We start from the raw sequence: 24,710 nt of genomic DNA on the forward strand, positions 1-24,710 counted from the left end.
CATGGAATACTATGCAGCCATAAAAAAGGATGAATTTGAGTCCTTTGTAGGGACATGGATGTAGCTGGAAACCATCATTCTCAGCAAACTATCACAAGAACAAAAAACCAAACACCGCATGTTCTCACTCATAGGTGGTAACTGAACAATGAGATCACTTGGACACAGTAAGGGGAACATCACACACTGGGGCCTGATGTAGGGTGGGGGGAGGGGGAAGGTATAGCATTAGGAAGTATACCTAATGTAAATGCTGAGTTAATGGGTGCATCACACCAACATGGCACATGTATACATATGTAACAAACCTACACATTGTGCACATGTGCCCTAGAACACAAAGTATAATTAAAAAAAATCATATCAAGTGTGAAATAAAGAAAATTATATAGAGAGAGGGAGAACAGAATCTATAAATATGCATATTTGTGTACATACGTCCATATACATACATATGTGTGTGCATGCAGTAATTTTATTCTCCTAAAGCAATGCCTCTGCCTTCCACCCTCACTGTACATGTCCTAGTCCTGTGATGTCCCTAGAACTGAGCACCTGATTTCCTTCTCTGCCTCCCACATGAACAGGGAATAGAAATGGAAACTACACTCTATGGTTACTGTTGTGAAAATCCATGTCCCCCACAGGCTAGTTTTGCATCTTACATTCCAGTTCCCATTGTGAAAAAAGCAAGCAACAAACAAAAACTACAAAAGAAAAAATGAAATATTTGAAAGTCTAGAGCCACAGAGGTTCCGGACTCACCCACCACCCACAGTGACCTCCGCCGCACTCCAGACCTGAAGGCAGTTGCGCCTGAACAGCCTGCCTCTTCACCATCCATGAAAAGAGGTGACGTTAAACTTCAATAGATTTTACTCTGTTCAAAAGGAACCAGGTCAACATTCAAAGTCAGTGGTCTGGCAACTCTAAACTTTGGCCAGAAAGTATTGGAAACATTTAACGTGCAGTGGATGAAGCAGCCTGGCCCCACCGCACACAACACACTCGTGGGGACTCAAAGGAGGATACTCAAGATCCGCTGGGTGGAAGTGAGGACAGACCCAGAAACACGGGGGGTAGGGGGGTCAAACCAGGAAGGCTCAGGCCCTGACCTCCTCCTAGGCCCTGCCCCTCCAGAACTTGCAGTTTTTTCTGACCCAGAAGTGGATTTCACTGATGGAAAAGAAGTTCAGTATTTCTGGTCCAGCCCAGTAAGCTGCTCCCGTCGCCCAGCCTTCCATACCCCTGCAGACGTCACAATGCCTACTCCCACTAACCCCACAAGGGAGCTATGCATCGCCTAGAGACGGTCCTTGGCCTGCAACCTCGCGATGGGGTCCAGGGTCTGTGTCCATTTCTGGTTAAAATTGCTCTAAGGCTGGTCGCTGTCTTGGCCTTCCCTGCTTCCTCTCTGTTTACTTCTCCCCTCCTCACCCCATATGAAGCTTTTACTCAGGAGATGGATTATCGCCCCTCTTCGAATATCAAGGACACCACCACGACACCGCACTGTCTCCTTGACCCTGGGATTCTGCAGACCTCAGTCTTCCTCTGAGGTCCCCTCACTCCCTACCTCATTTTTTCCATCCTTCTGGGGCCTGGGTCTGCTATACCTCAGGCTTCCTCTTCACAGTCACAGACGGAAGGAGCCCCCTTCATCCTTGGGCTCTGGCCACAGTTCACCTGCTGCAGGACACTCAGTGGCTTTCAGTAGTTCATCCAGACATCCAGATGGAAGTGGGATTTCCTGGAAGAAAAGCAGGACCCCAGAATTACACTGAATTCTAACACAAGAGCCCAGAGTCCCCTTCTGCATGGGACATTAAGCTGCAAACACTACATAGGCACTTAATGCTCAGCTGCCCTTTTAACATCTGGTCCAGTTGTGTCCCTCCTCCTTGGAATATCTCAGAAAATATATCTCCACATAGAGTTGTTTAAACACATCATCCTATGTGATTCCAGACCATCGGGGGTACAATGGGTCCTCACCAGAACTTCCACTCTGCTTGGAAGACTTAGAAAATCCTGGGGCTGCTCAGAGGGTCAGATTCCCATTTCTGGGTTTCAGAAAAACTTCAGTCTTCCCCGGACAAGTGAGGAGACAGAAAATGTCTAGTCTCTGGCACATCTTTTGCAAGCAATGGCGGCTCCCAGGAATCAAAACTATCAATGAATATATTTTTGAGACTCTGGTCAAAAGAAGAGTCATTCTGCAATTTCAGGTAGGATGGAGTGGTTTTGTGGCTCCTGAGGTGATTTTGAAAAGATCTGGACCCTCACAAGAACCATGGAGGACATTTCTGGCATTTCCAGACCAGGAGGAGTGACTGATGGACCTCCAGTGTTACTAGGAAAACTTTTTGTTGGACAGCTTTGCTTTGGCTTTCAGGCCTTCACATAGGTTGCTTAGATCATGGAAGTGCTTCTGCATTTCTGCATAGGCTCAGGATGCCTTCTCAAGTCGTCCCTGCAATTATGAGACAGTTTCTGTCTCCAGAGGTCACTTAGAATAACACAAGAGGCTTCACCTTCAAAGGGACACCAGACAATATAGCCACAGTTCAGCCAAGATTATCTGTGTTTACATACCTGTAAAGTAACACTCCTAGTTACCTCCATTAACGTGGACATCTTTCATGAATAGAGAAACTCTAGTGATTGTTATATAACAGCTGCCACAAAAATTAACCAATAAAAATAAATGATAAATGAAAAATATTTAATAATTATGATAGTGAACGCAATGACCTAAATAGTAAGAATTTTAATACTGGTGACAATATGAACATAAGGATACAAAAATCAATGTGGAGATTCTCCTAAATATATGAAAAGTTCACAAATTGGGTCCTCCTTGTGTAATTCGGAGTCAGAGTCAAAGAATTTCACTATGAAATGTGTTCCATGACGGCAAACATGAGAAACAGGTGAAAGGAAAGCAAGCCACAGGAGAGCATCGGCTAATAGGACCACTTGTGTGCAAACGTCTCTAGTCAAGGACTACCAGCCAGAGGTGAAGAGAGTTTGACTTGTGTCTTGCCTACCACTGGGCACACAAAAGCTTTCAGTAGTGCAACCAGATGGCTGGTTTGGCCTGGCTCCCTGCAAAGAAGACACGTATCTCATCCCCACCAGCCCATCAGTCCTGGAACTCAGAATCCTACATGCATTAAACATGAAGCTCCAACTCCATAGCTGACTTCACCTCCTTACTGTCCTTCTGCCATCTGGTGTTTCAGGTGCTCTCCAGATCTGGACTTCGTGGCTCCCCTACCTTTATCAAGTGAAGTCAGGATGTATCATTCTCAGAGTTCTCCTGCCAGTCCAAGGTGAAACTCACCAATACAGGCATACCTGGATGGACTTCCTTGGAATATTTAGAAAACAATGAGCTTGCTCGGGGGTGGTGTGAGCTCTAGGAGTAGAGTTACGGTTTCCCATGGAAACCTGAGAGGACTTAGAATAGTCTCAGAGGCCTAAGCAGTCCAATCTGCCCTGGAAACATCAGGAATGATATACTTGGTCTTCCTGAGGCTCCAAACTTTTTCTAAATAAACTCAGAGGTTACAGAACCATTTTTCTCTCAGGAACTGAAGTGGAGTTATTTGCCTTCTGCCAGCATCTCACTTTCCTTATTATCTAAGTTAGCTTTTGAGCCCAGAAGTAGATATTCCTTGTATTTGATTTACACAGGGAGCTTCCTAGAATGCCCATGCGTCTGGATACTTTCTGCATTCACTCAGGTATTCACAAAATGCTGCAGTTCTGCTGAAAATCTATGAGATGATCATTTGATCACCCAAGCAACTTTAGAATGTGTCTTCTATGGAAGCCCTGGAGCCTTCCTTCTGGTATTTCATCCATTGCTGGTACTGAGTACCCAGGGTGAAACCCTCCATCAGACATTGTCAGCAATTCCAGTATGGAGATGGCACTTACGTGATGGGGCTCAAGAATCAGATGGTAGAAGACCAGCCAGGAGGTGAAGTCTCAGTAGGCTTGGGGGCTTAATGTTCGATGCACACCAGACTTCTGAGACTCAGGAAGCGGGTGTGGATCTGTCTGCCCAGTGCTTCTCATCTACAGCCTGGACCAGTCATTTCTTGGGGCGAACTACTGAAAGCTTTTGTATGACCTGTGTCAGGCAAGACTCTGGCCAGACCCTTTTCCATAGTCCATTTGTAATGTATTTCCACGTGGCACAGGCATCTCCACTTTTGCCCAAGCCCTCGTGTGGCTCAGAATTATTCTCCCTACTGCCACTCTTCTTTGCCATCACAGAAGATATTTCAAGATGCAGCCCCAAGCCTCTCCCTGTAATCAATAACATGAGGGCTCATATGGGAACAATGTCACAGGCTTACAGGAATATGCTCTTAAATATCTGCTTTTTTATTATTCTCTTCATTAAAATGACATTTATGTCACACCATTGTGATTGCTATTAATGTTATTATTATGTGGGTACAGTTCTTTATCATGGATACATTTGTGGTAGTTATTAGGCAATGTTGAATAATTTTGTTTATGTTCTGAAGACTGTTGAATTTGCTGAAGATGATTAAAAGACAACCTGAAAACATACATACCACAGCAACCCCAAGACTCCTACTGTACCAGCTGGTGTCCTGTAGAAGAATGGGCTTCCTGACTTATTCTTTTCTTTTTCGGGCAAGTACCTATTCATACCAGCATAGTAGATGGATGAAGTGCACCCTGGTCTTGCCATGGGCTCAGAAAGAATTCATACATATGCTTTATGTGCTAGGAACTCTATGTGTAGGCCTGTGAGCCCTAGAATGCACTTTCTTTCACCAACTAGTCCACCTAAAAGTTTTCTAAGTCAAATTCCCCCTCCATGCTTGGATAGGTCATGAATGGCTTTCTGTTACCCACCTAAGATGAAGGGATACCGCTAAATCAGGTTTGTGGCCAAGAAACTTTTACCTGGAGTGGCAGGAGAGGGACTACCTGTTCACCAGGGTCTCTGCAACATTTTCTTTTTCTTCTTCTTCTTCTTCTTCTTTTTTTTTTTTTTTTTTTTTTTTTTGCGATAGAGTCTCACACTGTCGCCCAGGCTGGAGTCCAGTGGCACAATCTTGGCTCACTGCAACCTCCGACTCCCAGGTTCAAGCGATTCTCCCGCCTCAGCCTCCTGAGTAGCTGGGTTACAGGTGCATGCCACCACGCCTGCCTAATTTTTGAATTTTTAGTAGCGACGGGGTTTCAGGCTGGTCTCAAACTCCTGACCTCGAAATCTGCCCGCCTCGGCCTGCCAAAGTGCTGGTATTACAGGCATGAGCCACCGCGCCCAGCCTCTGCAATATTTTCTAAGTCAGTACAGTAGTTCTTTGAGCCACTTTTTCAGTCAAAGAACTTGTGAAAAAGTCCTCCAAGAACTTGTGACCTTCTGGAAATTGTCAAAATCTCTACAGGTGTCCAGAGTCATCCAGAGCTGTATTGCAAACCACTGACTGGGTTCCACCATTAGTAAAGCAAATGCAAAATATGCTATGCCCACCAAAAAGAACCCAGAAGCCATGGTATTTAGCTCTTTCCATCTTTCTTGCCTCCTGCAGGTGGGAGAGTACTGAGTATGATGCCCTCCTACAGCCTCTGGAGGACATGCCAGTGCCTAGAGGTACCAGTAGAGAGGGACCATGAAAGAGCAGATGACAGTCAGGTGGCTGGGAATGACATTGTCCTGGGGTTTTTTGCTTGTCATGAACTCGGCCGCTGGGCAAATGTACGGGTCTGGACACGTATCTTCTCTGGATCCCTGCCCCATCAGCCAGCTATCTTATCTCCTGAAAGCTGGTAGGTGTTGGTCAGCATGGTGTTGCAGGACCAGGGTTATATTAACATTCCCTCTTAGGCTGAAACAGCAGAAGTTAACACAGGAGTCCCCAGGTGTGCACATGTCAACCTCCAGATTGTTTTTCTTCTCGTTCTAGATGTTCATCCTTGCTTTCTGGGACTTGAAATAACCCTACACCACCAAATATTTATGCCTATTATCCACTTAGGGAAAACTTGTATGTCCCAAGTCCATAGGGTTAGTATTATTATCAGTATTATAACCACTAGTACTAGTATCATGATGATCATCATTCCTGTTAATATTCATCAATATTTTTATTAGTACCATTGTTAGTATGGATTTTTCATTATTGTACAGCAAGGAATATAGTTTATCCATTCACAAATGGTGTTCAGTTACTAAAGATGACCACAAGGCATGCTCTGCAGACATATACACACACAGCTGTCCTGGAGACCCAGCTTTGCCACCAATTGCTCTTTTATAAGATGAGCTCCCCCAATACCCACCAGTTTTTCAGGACTCGACCTGAGCTGGTTGGGCTAGACCTGGAAAAGTTTCCTATTCTCAGCTGTACCTGGAAAAATTTTAAAGACTCTTCCAAGGCCCAGTAATAGCTTTTGGCAGCTTCCAAGACCAGAGAGGGTTTCTTGGCCATTCAGAGCCATTCAAATATTCTAAGTAAACTCAAGGAACCAGAAACCCCACTTGCAGTCATGAAATACCAGTGAATGGCTTCTGTGAGTCTCTTCAAGTTTCTCAAAGATAACTGCCTGGAAAGGCTGGCCAGGAAGTCACCCAAGCCCATCCCTCTGCAGGATGTTCTATGTCAGCCAGGGACCCATTGAATTGCCATTGAACAGAAGGGTGGAACAGAGACAGCATGCCTGAGCTTCTGGAAACATTCTAAGTGCCCTTGTTGGCCCAGAAAAGACTGGTGCTGCCATACGAGGCACAGATATGGCAACCTAACCACTCTAGGAACCACACAAGATTTAAAGGCTCCCAGGAAGTCCAGGAAGGGCAAATATGGCCTTTTAGAGCCATCAGATTTTATTCTAAGTCTACGTGGGAGACAGTGCACTTGGCTTCATAAAAACACCAGTGGAGGTGATATCACTTGCCCCAGTATCCGGTCTTTTCCACCTCATCTCAGAGCCAGGCAGCCACCATTTCCCAAAGCTGCTGTGCAATGAAAGGGGAATATTCTAGGTGCTCTCCTGTGCCCACGAAATTCTGTGGCTGCACTAAAGGCAGGGGCTGTCCTCCGGAATGCTCTTCAGGAATCTGACAACACTAGTCAAGATTAGAGAAGTTCAATTCAACGTCATACAAAACCAATCACAAAAAAAAAAAAAAAAGCATAGTGAGACAAAATGATGAACACACCTGCTAATAATCATGAATGACAATAACAACAATGATGATCTTAGTGATAATGCCACCAACACTGTTAATAGCAATAACAATAAACCTGAGGTAATGGGTGTTAGGGTCCCGATTCACCGATGTGAAGGATGGCGCCAATTTCTGGCCTTCCAGAAATAAAGGAAAAGTAAACACCTGAAGGAGGAGGAGGTGAACCTGGAGCTCCCGCCGGCCTCTGGGCGCTCCTTGGTCGAAGGAGAGGGACTTGGTCCTGAGCCTGCCCAGGATCCACCCGCACCAAAACTCGGGAGTCCCAGTCCCTGGATGGGCTCAGTCCCACCCAGGCCAGACGCCCCGCAGCCCCGGAGCCCGGGTCCTCCAGCCCTCGCTGCTGCCGCTCCTCGCGGAGCCCGGGCCCCCCGCGCCACCTCAACCTCAGCGCGGCTCTGCGAGGGCAGCGCCAAGGATGCTCCGGGCCCAGCGGGGGCATCCTGCCCCAACGGGATACTGACGCCCTGAGGGCGCGGAACAGCGCGGCCTGTGCAAGGCCCGCCATCTTGGGCCTTGCAAAAAGAGCTGCCTCTTCAACGCCCCCACCCGGAACCTCCCCAGAGGCCCCAGCCCCAAAGCCAGGGCGGCGGCGCCTTCCTCACCCTGGGTAAAGAAAACTCAGGTCCTCCCTGGAGACCCGGCTCGCCGCGGCAAGCAGACCGCGCATGCGCCCTGCATGGCCGGACCGATGGGTTTCATTGCCCTTTGCCGGCCATGAGGTGGCAGCACAGGACGTTTGGCCTTTACTGCTTAGCGGTGGACCTGAGTCTGAATCAATGAAATTCAGGTATGGATTATTCAGTACCTTTCTTTTGGAAGATCAAATGGAAATTGAGTACGATATCTTGTGCTTTAATTAAAGAAGATGGGAATAAAGAAACAAATTCGAAAGTTAGTATACAAAAGTCGATTGATTCCCTCTATGTGAAGGGAAGAAGAGCTTGAATAAGAGAAGCATTCTGTGTTATGCTTTAATGCTGGAGAATTGCCACCATGCATTTGTCAAATCCCGTAGAATTTCACAGCACAAATAGTACATCTTAATGTGGCTCAGGACTACATAGAATGTCAGCCACAGTTTGAGGGTAAATTACATATTTAATTAAATAGATTAAACAATAAATAATGTTATGAGCTCTACCTGGACACAATCCTTGCCTCTCCAACCAGTTTGCCAAGGGCTCGAATTTCTTGCTCGTTATCCTCACACTTGACATAAACCCTGGCTGCTGAGTAAAATCAATCACTTGTGGAGATTTTTAAATATAATGATGTGTCAATTTCAACCATGGATAAGGCCATTTAGCCTTAGTAAGGCCTATCGTATTAAGATTGTGCCTGTTTTGCAAGATTTCAAGTCATCATCCCACTTATTATTCAGGAAACGTTTTCTCTTGAGTTTTAGCTTCAGTACTGAGGCTCCTTGATGGACAATACATTTTCCAATTCTGAGGACAAGGCAGAGGAGGCCCCGTCTGTGAGAACCTTCATTTTGCTTCTGGAAAAGTACATTGAATCAAATATAGGAAAGGCTTGCATGGTGGCTGACAGGTTCGGCTGTTTTAGCATGCTGGTGTTTTACCTTCTGGACAGAAGTAAAAGGAACACAGCTGTGTCTGTCTCTGTGTAATAACTCAGGACTTACCTGAGTAAACTCTGGGGTGTCATGAGATGAACTGCTACCTCCACTTAGAGAGGCTTCAGGGACAAAATTTCAAGAGATTTCTGAGGGATAGAAGAGCAGGGCTGCCTTATTCTCTGATCCCAGGTAACTACTCAGAGACAGAGGCAAAGGCTGGGGACACCCAAATGCATATACTGGGTGTCTTTGATCCAGCCTCCGTTTCCTTGCTAAATCTATGCAATGACACACTGAGAAATCTGGCAAGTGGGGCTGAAGATCCCTGATGTGTCAGTTCCAGGGTTGGATGGAAACAAGTGGTTTTAGTGGACATGGAAGTAAAGGGAGGTGAGCTGTGAGGAAAGAGCCGTTGAAGACTGGGGAGACTCAGAAGTTGGGGTAGAATCTCGACCCATAATCCGAGGAGTGCAGATGCAAATCAATTTGTTAGGGCTGCATAAATGAAAGAAGGACTTTACCAACACACTAAGTTTTTCCAACAACCGATTGTATTCTTTGAATATTTGTAAGTATTGATATTTTGGAAATGTTTAATGAGATTTCATATATAATTCTGCATTCAATTTATGCCCAGGTCACTTTGCTATTATACGTTTATGTGCTGCATTTTTATGAATAGACATTTTCTCAAATTTCTGAATTATTTTGCCAAACTATGTGTTAAGAGTTTTTTCTAGAGGTCCACCTTCTTGACTCACTTTTCTGATGAGAAACCTATCAGGTTTCTCCATGGTGATTTTCAATTTTAATAGCTCCTCAATGTGAGAAACTTAATGTTAACTAAGAAATGAATTACCACTAAAGAATCTTCTCCTTTCAAGATGCTAACCGTGTTTTGTCCAGTGTGAAATCTCACATGTGCCACAAGCGTTACTCTGTGAAGAAAGGATTTCTCTTGATTTTTCAAGGCATAACTTCTCCAGTAAGAAGTGTTTGGTATTCCAAGAGAATTCATTGCCCTTGGAAAGACTTTCCCTTCTTATTTAGCTTATAAAGGATTTCCTCTCTTATTTTCCATTTTAGCAGCATTTTATCACTGTGTTTTCTTGTGAACATCAAGCCTAGTGCTTGGCTGAATGTTTATTCTCAGAAAATACAAATAAAGGGTTCATCCAAGTAAAGTTTTCTTACGTTATTTGGCAACAAATTGCACATAAAAACATTTTCACACTGAACGCAGAGCTAGAGATTCTCTACCTGAAAGTCCCACACGTTTTAAGTTATTAAAACTGTTGCTGAAGACTTTTAGTTTATTATGTTGACAGTTTCAGCTCTCTCGTGTCATTTATGATCAGATCACTAACAAGCCTTTGGTACATATATGTCGTACAATTTCTCTTCCATATGAATTTATTGATGTGGACTGAAGAATAAAGGTAACTGAAGTAACGTCCATGTTGATTATAGTAATTCTTCAAAATGTGAGTCCTTTGGCATGTTTAGATGTTACAACTGCAGCTGAAGTCTCTTCCATATTCCTTACATTCGTCATTCCTAACACCATGTCATCTAAAGTCAGAATATGTTCTGAAGACAATTATCATTTTCCCTCCAGGGTGAATTTTCTGATGTTATTTAAGATTAGTACACTGACTGAAGGCTTTCCCACATAAATGGCATTCATATGGCTTTTCTCCAGTGCGTGTTCTCTCATATCATCTAAGGTCAGAAGATAGACTGAAGGCTTTCCCACATAGAAGACAAGCATGTGGTTTCTCTTCAGTGTGAATTCTTGTGTGTCCTCTAAAGCCAGAGGTTTGACTGAAGACCTTCCCACTTTTATCACATTCATAACGCTTTTATCCAAGGTGAGTTCTCTCATGTCTTCGAAGATTAAAGGTTTGAATAAAGCCTTTCCCACACTGATGACACTTCTACGGTCTCTCTCCCCTGTGAGTTTTCTCATGTCTTCTAAGGTGAGAACACTGAGTGAAGGATTTTCCACATAGATGACATGCATATGGCCTCTCTCCAGTGAGAGTCATGTGCCATCTAAGGTGAAAGTAATTAGTATAGGCCTTTTCACATATATTACATTGATATGATTTACCTTTAGTATGAATTTGTTTATGTGGTTTAAGGAACAACTGATTACTAAGGGATTTTCCACACTGTTTGCTGATGTAGGGTTTCTTTCCACTCTGAGTTAACAAACGCTGAGTCATTGTGGAACTGTGAGTGCAATCTTCTTCCAAATCATTACATTCAAAGGGATCCTCCAGAATGAGAGAGTTCTCCTTTAGGGACAAAGATTAAAAGCTCTTAATGATTTACCAACATACATCTATACATTCATTTCACCACCTTTGAATTCTAGACCAACTATTCAGTGGTAGAGCCCAGTTGAAATCTTTCCAATGTCACTTGTGTGAAAGGAAATTAAATTTTGGCACCCCAAACTCATTGAACCAAAGGGAAAAATCGAGCTGGGAACAGGGTCACACAAACCTGCCTCCTCCTTCTGGTTCCTAAATAGTATGGCTACAAGATGAAAAGCTACATGCCTCCCCCATATTTTGCCCACAAGGAAATTCCTCATGAGCTGTTAAAGTTACACCATGGCAATGCAAACTGACAGCTTGTCTTTATAGGCGCAGTCATCCCCAGTTCACCAGACACAAATGCATATCCGATTGTTTCCCTGCCCCATTTTGCCTATGTTGTCTTATATAAAATGCAGCTCTCCTGCATTATTCCTCTGCCTCATTTGTTTATGTCATCTTATGTAAAAAAAATCCAGATTCACTGAGCCAGAAAAATGCATGAATATTTTTTTCTACGCACCTTTTACATGAAAATTGTGTACTTCTCAATATCCCACCCTTTCCCCCTTTAAATTTAGAGAAAATCATCTTTGGAGAAAGGTATACACCTGTCCCCCAGGTACATGTCCTTAACTCTGGCAAATAAATCTCCTAAAATGATTGGGACTTGTCTCGTCACTTTTCTCGATTGACACTTGCGTACACATTGTCTCCTGCAGACACAGATATTTTCTCTTTTGTAAGATCCCAACTGCAGAGTTATTCCATTGATTGTGATGATATCAATATCTTTCAAAGTCTGAACATGAGCAATGTATATGCACTTGTTCTATTTTAAAGATCTCATGTTAATGGTTTAGAACACAGGTCACTTTATTCACTGAATTCAAACTATCAAATTTTTTTTTGCTTAGAAACCACTTAATGCCAGCCTAATTACGCTCAGGTGACTGTGCGTCATTACTAACTTAACCCATTACCAGGTCTTTAACTTAGATGACTGGTGTACACAGCTATAAAACTCACCATTGTCATACCGGTGGATGCGTCTTTTCTGATAGGATGCATGAATATCGTGTGTTTTTTTCTGAAGGGCACTTTCCTTGTCTGAAATAATTGAAAAATAAATTGTTACCTTGGTATTATGGTAATAAAATTGTTTGAAAAACCCCAAGGCCCTTTTACTTTTTTTCGAAAATTGACACTTAGATGTGGCAAATGTGTCAAATGAAGAAAATACTTCAATAGAAGAAACAGATTGTACAGCGTCAGCAATTAGAAAAGTGCTTTAAAATTAAAATGTGAAAAGAGATAAAATGGAGATGAGATATCAGGCAGGTAAATAGAGGGATAGTCTTCACAGGGGTATCGGGAAAAGAGTCAGCATGTGACAGTTTAACCCCAACAGGTACATGAATTATCCTTTTCCCGAAAGTAAAAGAAAAGGCAAGAGGACACAAGAGTAGCATCTGACATATGAACAAAATGATAATAACATCTAAGGAATTCTGCTCCAGTAGCTTAACCTACATTTTAGAAATTACCACTCATTTAATAAAACTGCTAATTAATATTTGACTGATATTATTCATTGACAAAGCACTTCCTCCTGTTAGAGCACAGGACCTTGTTCCTTACCCAGATTCTGGCCTTGGAGAAATTCTCTTCCTTCCCACCAGAGCTCTTTTCCTTGCTCCAGCTGCAAAGTTATATAGGATTTGCTTCTCTGTACCCTGTTAGTGGAAACAGTACATGTGTTTTGAGTTCACTGTCAATAAATGTGCATTATCACCAACTGTAAGGCAGGCTACTGAGGAAGAATAAAAACAGTGAAGGTCAGCTCAGACCACAAGACCTAGAACACAGAAAACTCCCCAGGATTTTTCTGACCCAACGTGAGACTAGAAAATAAATCCAAACAAAAGGTCCATCAGGAAAAGGAAATTCAAAACAGTCAGGACCTATGAATGCTGAGTCCATGCCTAAGTTCCAAGACACAATGCATAATACACAGTCTTTTCAGAAAGAGATTAATTAAACCTCTGCACAGTATGTTTATTATTATTCTCATGCAGAACAAAAAAAACATTCGATTTACAAAAATAATTGGTGTTCTATACAGAAAAGATATTGCTATTGTTTTCACTAATTGGTCTCAGCCTAAGCATAGCGACTGAAGCAGAGAGTTATTTAGAAAATATTTAATTTAATACATTGAAAATATTCATTAAGTTCCTAGGTCTGTTCTGAGTATTAGAGACTGAGTACCAAGGAAACCATGAAATCCCTGTCAAGATTACATTCTAATTGCGTGACACACTAAATAAAACAAAAAAAATAAAATAAAATAAAATAAAATAAAGATATTTCTTTAGACAGATTTAGAGAGCTCAAACTTTTTTCAGATAAGATCTGTGAGAGAATCAGAGAAGAGATTAGAGTGAGATATGGGGAAGCTGTTCCAACACTTATCGAATGAATGAGTCAATGTGTGTCTACATACGTATGTGAATGTTGAGGGACTCACCGAGGGACACCAGGTGACACACGTTTTCCAGCATTACATCTCTGTACAGCTTTCTCTTGGATGTGTCCATCATGGCCCACTCTTCCTGGGTGAAGTCAATAGCTACATCTTCAAAAGTCACTTTGTTCTAAAGCATCACAGAAATTTTAGTTTAGACAGAGAATCCCTTTTAATGTCCAGAGGAGGAAGGCTGAAATGACATAGGTAGGAGCTGGGTATGCAGAACACTCAGTGTTTTAGGTTCCAGCCAGTTCATTCTCAATACTAAGCTGGTATCTGCCTTTCAAATTCACTCACAGAGACATACCCACTCTTACTCCATTAAACTTTCCTATGAAGAAATATAGCATGAGATGTGGCATAATATAGCCCAGATATTTTTTAGTAATGTGTTAATCACCTGTACATAACTGATTATAAAATTTTCACTTGAACCTTCATAAATAAAACAAATTTACCATGAATTTCAAGTAAATTACAGATTTGTCACAAGGCAAATAACCATGATTTACTACTTTTTAAACACGACCATGATTAAATGAATTGTTTCTCTAGATAAAACACAGGTTTCTCCCCAATCAAATGGTTAAAAGACCTATTGTGTGTTTTGAATAATCTAAAGAAGTAATAGAAAACATGTTTCCTAGCTAGCAAATATTTATTAAATACAGGTCATTGGTCCCTTATTCATTAAAAAATTAGAAAGTGATGAACCAGACTCCAGCATTCTTCAGAACTGAACAAGTTTTACACAGAATATAGGATTCAATTCATACATATAGTCACTCTAATGTTATGCAATTCAGGTGTTCATGACAAGGCTTAAAGACAGTCCAGCCGCACAAGACAAGACCGCTGAGGCTGCTATACTGAGGAAGTCTTAGTCTGATGATTCCTGTGATATGAAGCCTCCTGTTCTCAACTTTCTCTGGTCAACCCAAACATCAGTTATCACTGCCTCTCTTTTAACTTTACCTTGTCACTTGGCTCGTTCAAGGATAAAAAGGCCTCTTTACTGTTTTGTTTTTTTCTAACCAGCCCTTATAGAGCATTTCCACAGAACTCTAAATTGTACTATATCTACTATATTCCTTCTCCTGAGTGTGCAACCATAATTAAGTAATTGTATTTCTTATATGTTACTTTCAGTTACCAGAAGGCAAAAAGTTAATTATCAAAAGGCAAAACGAATGGGGATAAGAATAATAATGACTTCTTTAGTTGTCCTTTTGCAAAGTTTTTAAAAGCATAAATATATTTTATCAAACTCTCCTTTTTCCTCAACACTGTGCAGCTCTTGCCCAAGGCCTATCACACGGGATTTATTGAACTCAGCTGCTCGAACATCAGCCTCATTATTGGGCTGTGATCTTCTGCTCTTCACGCATCTCTATTGCCTGCATTCATCACAATCCTAAGTCTATTTCAGCCAACGGGACAGTTAATGGGTCAATTATTTCCCTATGAGGTTATAGGATGGATAGAAGAAAAAGAAATACATAAATGAGACCTCCATGTCTTTTCTTGTAAATAGCCTGCATAGGGGCTGGAATAAAGTAGTGTAATATTAGAAATTATATTGATAATTTAGGAATCATTGACACATGATACCCAACCTAGAGTCCTGAGAAAACTTAATTGGAGGCCAGATACCTGAAAGTCTCCTGATTGCATTTGGAACACCCAGGCTGGGTGGATTTTGCATCATAAAAACAAACAAAAAAAAGAATAAAAATGAAACACCCATGCAAACTGGAGAAAACTGCCCATTTGCCAGCAATATGGGTATAATTTCAGTAGAAAGAGCCATCCCCCACTCACTAGTGAATGCATTGTCAAGAACTCAGTTTCTCTCTGTCTTCTTCTGGATTTCCACTTGCAGACGCTTCAGGCACTAAGAAAAGCTGAGGTTGGAGAAAGAACACGTGAGACACCAGCCTTGTACATAATTTTCAGACCAACCTGTGATGAAAAGCCAGACCTTCACTGAAGGGTGACACCACCTGCACCACAGCCTGACCAACAGACACAAACACACAGAGGCCTCTCCTCTTTCCCCAAGGTCAAAATTAGGAAGCCTATGACTGTGGTTTCTGACAAAGAAGGAACACAGATATCTTATGAATGAGAGCATCAAAAGCACTGGGTTTTGTATGTGAATTGACACAAGTCCAGATATTCAATTCCCTCACTAATTTTAAAACACAGGGATCCCTGACTCCGCCTACATGTGGAATATGATTTCCACCTGTAGATAAACACTGTGGGATTTCTCAGATTTTATTATCCCAGCTTTATGCCCTAGCAATGTTTCTCCAACACCAATCACAGCCTTCTGAAACCTTACTCTACTTTTACTTTCTCTCAATTTTGACTTTTGTATTTCCCCTTGGAACTCAGAAATCAATCAAGTAAGAATCTGTTTTAGGGTCAAGTGCGGTTGCTCTCGCCTGTAATCCCAGTACTTTGGGAGGCCAAGGCAGGTGGATCACCTGAGGTCAGGAGTTCGAGACCAGCCTGGCCAAAATGGTGAAACTCCATTTCTACTAAAAATACACAAATTAGCTGGGCATGGTGGTGTTTGCCTGTAATCCCAGCTACTCAGGAGGCTGAAGCAGGAGAATTGCTTGAACCCAGGAGGCAATTACAGTGAGCCGAGATCCTAACACTGCACTCCAGCCAGGGCGACAGAGCAAGACTCTGTATCTCACACACACACACACACACACACACACACACACACACACACACACAATCTGTTTTAGGATGGGGATAATCAACTCAGGAATTTATTTCACTTGGAGGGTCAACACTCCCATCCTGCTGATCTAGCCCTTAAAATCCCCCGCATCAGAAATTCGCAGCAGTACCCTGCGTCATGGTGTTTCTGTCCTGTGTATACAGTCACAATCCTCTAGGATGCTCAGAAAATACAAAATGACTTAGGGCTGAGAGAAATTTAGCAGCTCAATCTGATATTTTACTAAGGTGGTATCTAAAATTCTTGCAATCATGGTTTATATTAGTCTTTGTTAGTTGCAATATCTCTGATTATCATGATACATATTTGCTGAGAAATACTGATGTTCATGTGTATATTCATACATAGATATGTAGGTATATAGATGGATATGTTTATATGAACGCATGTGTTTGAGATGGGGGAAAACATGCATGTATTATTTCCCTGCTAAAAATATAAAAATAATTAAATATATTTTATGTGCAAATGATAATTATGTGTCATAAACAAAAAATTAACTGACCTATTTGTACATGAAATCCAGGAAAAATAAAAAGGGTAGCTTTGTATTAATTGTGACATTGTGCTTACAGATATACACAAATTTCCTTATTTAACCCTTATAATAACCCTGCTGATTATAGTTTATTTACCAGTTTAATAAATGATCAACAGAGTTTGACAAATATGACAAAATTACAAAACTAGAAAATGACACAGCAATACTTTTAATTATATTCTGCCTTGTCACTGCCTCTTCTTGCTTTTTTACAAAATTACTCCCCTAACCAAGGTTCTCTATGATTCTGGGGACTCCAGGATTTAGACCCCAGTTCCCAAACTTCACTGTGTCTATTTTTACTGCCACATTTTAATGCACATTTACAGACTTCAACAAGCACTTTTCAATATCAACTTTTTTCTTATTCCTTGGACTATTTCCTACATCTGTTCATCAAGACTCCAGTAACATATGACTCCATCTGCCTGTCCCTTCCATGAATGTACCTGACAGTACATGTATTATGTAGTCTATAATTCAAGCAGAACAGATATTCCTTCAAAACAATAAGGTATTAGAGAATGCCTACAAAGCTTCAGTGAAACCAGCTGTAACCCTTAATACTATTACCATGTAAACTCTTCCTCGAATATCAAAATAAGATTTGGACTTTAGAGAATATCTGTGTGTGATTATAACCCAAACATGAACTAAAAGTAATTTCAATGGTCATATACAGACTGTGCCAGGGACAAAACAGGACAAATATTATAAGAAAATTAAAGCACACTTATTTCCTAAAGGACTCTTGTGTGGAATCTATAAAAACTATTTCAAGATATAGAGATTAAATATATTTCAAAACACATACATACACAAGCAATCTTTAGGAGAAATTTTTTAAAACTTATGTTATGAGTCTAAAATTTTCATTAATTCATGGAAAAAATGTATTGACAAACTTCTCACCAGAGCAGGAATAACAACTTACATATTTGGTGACTTCAAGATAAGAGCCTGCACAGCTTAGTATCTCCCTCCAGATCTCTCTCTCTCTCTCCTTTTTTGTTTTTTTTTTTTTTTCTTTTTTGTTTTTTGACAGAGTTTTGCTTTTGTTGCCCAGGCTGGAGTGCAATGGTGAAATCTCAGCTCACTGCAACCTCCACCTCCCAGGTTCAAGCTATTTTCCTGCCTCAGCCTTCCAAGTAGCTGGGATGACAGGCATGCGCCACCTCGCTTGGATAATTTTGTATTTTCAGTCGAGACGAGGTTTCTCCATTTTGGTCAGGCTGGTCTGGAATTCCTGACCTCAGGTAATCCACCCGCCTCAGCCTCTCAAAGTGCTGGGATTACAGGCGTGAGCCACAGCGCCCGGCCCAGATCTCTTAAAAAGTCATGAGGAAGGAGCCATTCTGCATCCTCAATATTCCCTTAATATTTTAAGGACACTCATAACAACTAAGAGGCAGACTTGTGACTTCCTAGCCCTTTCAGGGCTATTTAAGCACACCTTAGTGAAGTATTAGGAATGCAGTATTAGGTCTCAAGTTCCTGGACACCAAAACCATGTTCTCCAACAGATCTTCAGTAAAAATAGCTGATGTCTATATTCTTTTGCCTGTCTTTTCCCTTCCTTTTAATTCAGAACTGCGGTCTTGAAAAGTGCTATTATTTAGTAGGTTCTCTCAATTCTCAACACCAGCACTATACAGTGTTGAGTAACATCTCAGGTGCTAGGGAAACAGCAGCCGATATTCTAGCAATGCACAAATAGAAAAGCAAAGATCACCACAGAGTAAAAGAGAATAGATTTTTTAAAAGTATGAAACCAAAACGAATATATATCAGATTACACTTTAAATGGAAAATCCTATTATCTTGACTGGATTGCAAGTCAAAACCTGTCATGGCTTCCAACATCCAATATATTCAAAGCAGTTCAGGAATGGTGAAAGTGGAATGGAATTTAAAATTATTCGAAGGTTGCATGTGTGAAAGCACCATGCCCTGAAACAAAATATTTATTTTTAAAGCGCATAATGACCACTTCATACAAAGTTTGTGTAACAAGAGAGAGAAAAAAATCTCACATTTTTAAAAAAGGAATATGCAACATATTTACATATAATAAAATAAAATTAAACTAAAATAACAACAATGAAAGACACAATCTGACCTCTGAAAATCAAGGGAGAAATCTCTTTTAAATAAACTTGGCACAATTTTTAAAGTAAGTTATGAAAAATAATAATACCTGAATATAGTATGTAAAAGTACCAACACAATAAAGCTAAAACAATATCCGTGGAAAAATTATTTGCTGTAGATTACTTTTAAAAAATGATCTAAGTACTTTCCTGAAGACGGTAAATGAATGAAATTTAAAAATTACCTGAGAAAAATCTGTGAAAGGAAATGAATATAGATAAGCAGAATATAATTTAACTATAAAGCACACAAATAGAATTTAAAAATAAGGCCGCATGCAGTGGCTCATACCTGTAATCCCAGCACTTTGGGAGGTGGAGGCAGGCGGATCACCTGAGGTCAGGAGTTTGAGACCAGCCTGACCAACATGGAGAAACCCCGTCTCTACTAAAAATAGGAAAAAAAAAAAAAAAAAACTGGCGGGCGTGGTGGCACATGCCTGTAATCCCAGCTACTAGGGAAGCTTAGGCAGGAGAATCCCTTGAACCTGGGAGGCGGAGGTTGCAGTGAGCTGAGATCATGCCATTGCACTCCAACCTGGGCAACAAGAGCAAAACTCTGTCTCAAAGAAATAAAAAATAAAAATAAAATAAAAATAAGTGGCAGCCAACATGCCCAACATGATTTTCTGTGATGAAAGGAATTCTCTGTATCTACATTGTCCAATGCAGTAACTACCACACATATGTAGTCACAAAATTTCTACTTTGGCCACAAATTTGGCTATTACTACTAAGGATATGCCATTTAGTTATTTAATTATAATTAATTTACAGTTTATAGCCACATGTGACTAGTAGTTACTCTATTGGTCAATGCAGATCTAGAATCTTGGAGAAGGCAGTTAAAATAATGAGATATGGTCAAAACAAAAATGGAAAAGGTGCACAAATAGTGAACACAGAATATGAGAATGTGAAGTAACAAGTCACACAGTAAAATTTAATAATGAGATGCTGCCTTGATGGGACACATGTCTAATGATATTCAAGGCTTGTCTTGTTACAGGTAGAAGAGCAGGAGCAGGGCAGGAGAGGGCTCTTCCCCTACCCACTAGAAATGTCAGGTGATGGTCTGTTAATGATCACTTTGCCTCTAAAAATGACAATTAGGCAGCACCAGAGAGAGGCCATTTCCTGGTGGTCTACACCTGTTAACATCAAAAATGTTAACTAAATGCAGACCCCAGGAAGAAGCAACTTCTTGGGCATTTATGTTAAGAGACAAAAATGGCAAAGCATAATCTTCCGGGGACACACTCCACTGGAAAAGGAAAGAAAACTTCAGATGGACATGCACATGACTCCCTAAACGCACCGTGCATGCTCAATTCCAAAGGGTAAGGAAAGCACTGTGCATGCCGGAAACTTTCCCTAAAGGAAGAATCATGGGAAAGAGGCAAGCCCATCCCAGGATCAAGGTTAAAGGCCCTTCTCTTTTCTCTCTTGGACCTTCAGGCATCCACTTGGGTCTCTTCCAAGAGAATTTTCCTTTCTTTTCTGTTCTAAAGCCTTTTTAAATAAACTTCCACTCCTGCTCTGAAACTTAGCCTCTTTTTCCGCTGTATGCCCCTCAGTCAAATACTTTCTTCTGAGGAGGCAAGGACTGAAGTTGCTTATGGACCCATGCAGATATGCTGCCAGTAACTCGAATCTCTTCTACTGGTAACAGTATCATTGTAAGGGAATGAGACCAGTTCACATCTCAGTGCTCGGAGAACTCACCAAAAATAAAAAATTGGAGGATGCTGTGAACTTATCTACCTTCCAAGGCAAGTCCCACAAGCAAGAAGCAAGACTCTCTTCCCCCAAGGTCTTAAACTCTTCTGATGCCCCTTCTCTGGGAAAACGCATCCTCTGATTGGCTTCCCCTTATATAGGAAAAAACAATTAATAAACCTAATCAGCACTACATTCCAAGAGACATGCCCTGATTGCACAGATACTGAACCTCATCAAAACTTCATTCTGGAGACACATCCTGTTCAATTTGATTGGATTTTTGAGACAACTACTAAAAACCCCACATCAACTTGGAAACCAAAGAGTTAAGGCTATTTTGAAGGAAAAATAGGAAGATTCATTCCTTTTTTCATTCATAAGTACTTTTTAATTTAATTTAATTTTTTTTTGAGATGCAGTCTTGCTCTGTCGCCCAGGCTAGAGGGCAGTGGTACGATCTCGGCTCTCTGCAAGCTCCGCCTCCGGGGTTCATGGCATTCTCCTGCCTCAGCCTCCCGAGTAGCTGGCACTACAGGCGCCCGACACCACGTCCGGCTATTTTTTTGTATTTTTTTTAGTAGAGACGGAGTTTCACCCGTGTTAGCCGGGGTGGTCTCGATCTCCTGACCTCGTGATCCGCCCACCTCGGCCTCCCAAAGTGCTGAGATTACAGGTGTGGGCCACCGCATCCGGCCTTATAAGTACTTTTGAGTGTATTATATGTACTAGAAAGCATTCGCAGTCATGGGGTACAGCAAGAAACCAGACAAACTCGAGTCTTATGGAGACTCTATATTCTAAAATTATTTGGAAGTAAACTGGACTTGAAAACAAATGGAAAGTGAATAGATATAAAAAGTTTCAATATTCATGATGATGTAAAAAAAATAAAATATATTGCAGAAATGAAGTCAGGAAGTGTTAGGGGGCATATGGTACTTTTAAGGCCGTTGGTATCCTCTGAAATTGAAGCAGGCTGAATACATTTGCATAACTAAAAGGAAAGCAGATGCTAATAGAAGACAATGAAGAAAGAGCCTGAAAGACATTTCAGAGACCTTGACTGGTGGCAGCCCCTCCCTTCAAAGGTCTGGAGGCCTATAAGGGAAGACTGGTTTTGTGGGCTGGGCCTAGGGCTGCACCACCCAGGGCAAGCGCAGGACAGTGCTCACAGCATTCTACCTCCCAACCACTCCAGCTCCAGCTATGGCTAAAAAGGCCCCAGACACAGTTTGGATCACTGCTTTGAGGGTGCAAGCCATAAGCCTTGGCAATTTCCATGGGATATTAGACCTGCAGTTGCACAAAGTACAGGAGTGCGCTGCTGATAAAGACACATCCGAGACTGGGCAATTTACAAAAGAAAGAAGTTTCATTGGACTTACAGTTCCACATGGCTGGGGGGAGGCAGAAGGCGAAAGGAATTTCTTACATCACAGCAGGCGAGTGAGAGAATGAGAGCCAAGCAAAACTGGTTTCGCCTCATCAAACCATCAGAACTCGTAAGACTTATTCACTACCACGAGAAGCAAAACTGGTTTCGCCTCATCAAACCATCAGAACTCGTAAGACTTATTCACTACCACGAGAACGATATGGGAGAAACTGCCCCCATGATTCAATTATTTCCCACTGGGAACCCTCACAACATGTGGGAATTGTGGGAGTACAATTTGAGGTGAGATTTGTGGGGGGACACAGAGCCAAACCGTATCAGAAGCCTTCACCTGGATTTCAAAAGATGTATGGAAAAGCCTGTATGTCCAGTAGAAGCCTGCTGGGGTGGAGACCTCATGGCAAATGTCTACTATAGCAGTGCAGAGGGAGAATATGGGGTAGGAGCCCCCACAGAGTCCCCACTGGGGCACTGCCTAGTGGAGCTCTGAGAAGACGGCCACCATCCTCCAGACCCCAGAATGATAGATCCACTGACAGCTTGCACCCTGAGCCTGGAAAAGCTGCAGGCACTCAACCCTAGCCCTTGACAGCAGCCATGGGGACTGACCCTTGTATCCAAAAGAAAATAATTGTTCTACCATAAAGACATGTGCACTCATATATTTATTATAGCATTATTTGCAATAGCAAAGACATGAATATTTTCTCTATCATTGGATAGAGAAAATGTAGTATATGTACACCATGGAATACTATGCAACCATTAAAAAATTATGTCCTTTGCACCAACATGGATGCAGCTAGAGACCATTATTCTAAAATAATGCAGGAAGAAAAAACCAAATACCATACGTTCTTAGTTATAAGTAAGAACAAAGCGCTGATTACACATGGATGTAAAGATGGCAACAACGGATACTGGGGACTACAAGAAGGGGAAGGGAAGGTGGGGACCAAGACCTGAAAAACATATACACCATGAAATACTATGTTTTCTACCTGGGTTACAAGATCATTCATACTCCAAGCCTCAGCATCACACAATGTGCCAATGTAAAACCCTGCACATGCATTCACTGAATCTAAAATAAAAGTTGAAATTTTTTTTAAATAGGTGAAGATCTGAATAGACGTTTCCCAGAAGAAGAGATACAAATGGCCAACAAATACATGACAAAACTCTTACCATCTCTAATTGTCAGGGGGATGCATACAAAAACCACCATGAAATGTCACCTGACACCTCTTAGAATAGCTGTTATCGAAAAGATGAATAGCAAGTATTAGTGAGGATGTGGACAAAAGATAACCCTTGTATACTTGTGGTGGAAATGCAAACTACTATGGCCATTTTGGATAATAGTATGAAGGTTTCTCAAAAAATTTTTAAATAAAACTACCTGCTGATGAGGCTGTTGAGATATAGGAACACTTTTACACTGTTGGTGGAATGTAAATTAGTTCAACCATTGTGGAAGACAGTATGGTGATTCCTGAAAGACCTAGAACCAGAAATATCACTTGACCCAGCAATCTCATTACTGTGTATCAACCCAAAGGAATATAAATCATTCTGTTATAAAGATACGTGTACACACATATTCACTGCAGCACTAGTCACAATAGCAAAGACATGAAATCAACCCAAAGGTCCATCAATGATAGAGTGGATAAAGAAAATGTGGTACATATACACCATGAAATACTATGCAGCCATAAAAGGGAAAAGGGAATGAGATCATGTCCTTTGCAGGGACATAGATGGAGCTGGAAGCCATTATCCTCAGCAAACTAAACCGGGAACAGAAAATCAAACACTGCATGTTCTCACTTACAAGTGGAAGCAGAACAATGAGAACATATGAATACTGAGAGGGGAACAACACACATTGGGGTCTGTTGGGAGGCATGTGGAGGGAGAGTATCAGGATAAATGGGTAATACATATATGCATTGGAATATTATTCAGTGTTACATAATAATGAAATCATGTCATTTGTGACAACATGGGTGGACTTCAAGGGCATTATGTTATATGAAATAGGCCAGCCACAGAATGACAATTACTATATGATTTCACTTGCATTTGAAATCTAAAATAGACAAACTCACAAAAGCAGAGAGGAGAATGGTGGTTGCCAGGGGCCCTGGTGCAGGGGAAATGGGTAGATGTGGTTAGAGCACAAAGTTTCAGATATACCATAGAAGTAAGTTCTGGAGGTCTCATTTACAGGATAGTGCTTAGATCTAAGAATACTGTATTGCACACTTAAAATTTGCTAAAAGGGTGGATTTTGTGTTCTTACCAAAATTTCTTACCAGTAATAATAATAATAATGGGGGGGGGGACTTTAGGAGGTGAAGGATATGTCTATAATCTTAAGGGTAGTGGTGTTCATGATGTATACTTACCCCAGACTCACTGAGATGCATACCTTAAACATGTACAGATTTTTAAA

General features: G+C 41.3%; 1 long non-coding RNA gene across 2 annotated transcripts in view; it reads right to left on the reverse strand.

The window, feature by feature from the left end:
• Nucleotides 1–7,915, reverse strand: part of LOC144334847 (uncharacterized) — a 29,052-nt gene extending 21,137 nt beyond the window's left edge. Inside the window, exons 1-2 of one of the 2 annotated variants that reach the window (XR_013405086.1) lie at nucleotides 7,849–7,915; nucleotides 1,577–1,750 (exon numbers count right to left, since the gene is read on the reverse strand). This is a non-coding gene — a long non-coding RNA (uncharacterized LOC144334847). Of the gene's footprint in view, nucleotides 1–1,576; nucleotides 1,751–7,848 lie in introns of those variants that run through there. The other variant, XR_013405087.1, reaches the window with a different exon arrangement.
• Nucleotides 7,916–24,710: the final 16,795 nt, after the last annotated feature.

The sequence above is a fragment of the Macaca mulatta genome, chromosome 15 (genome assembly GCF_049350105.2).
Source record: "Macaca mulatta isolate MMU2019108-1 chromosome 15, T2T-MMU8v2.0, whole genome shotgun sequence".
Taxonomy (NCBI): Eukaryota; Metazoa; Chordata; class Mammalia; order Primates; family Cercopithecidae; genus Macaca; species Macaca mulatta.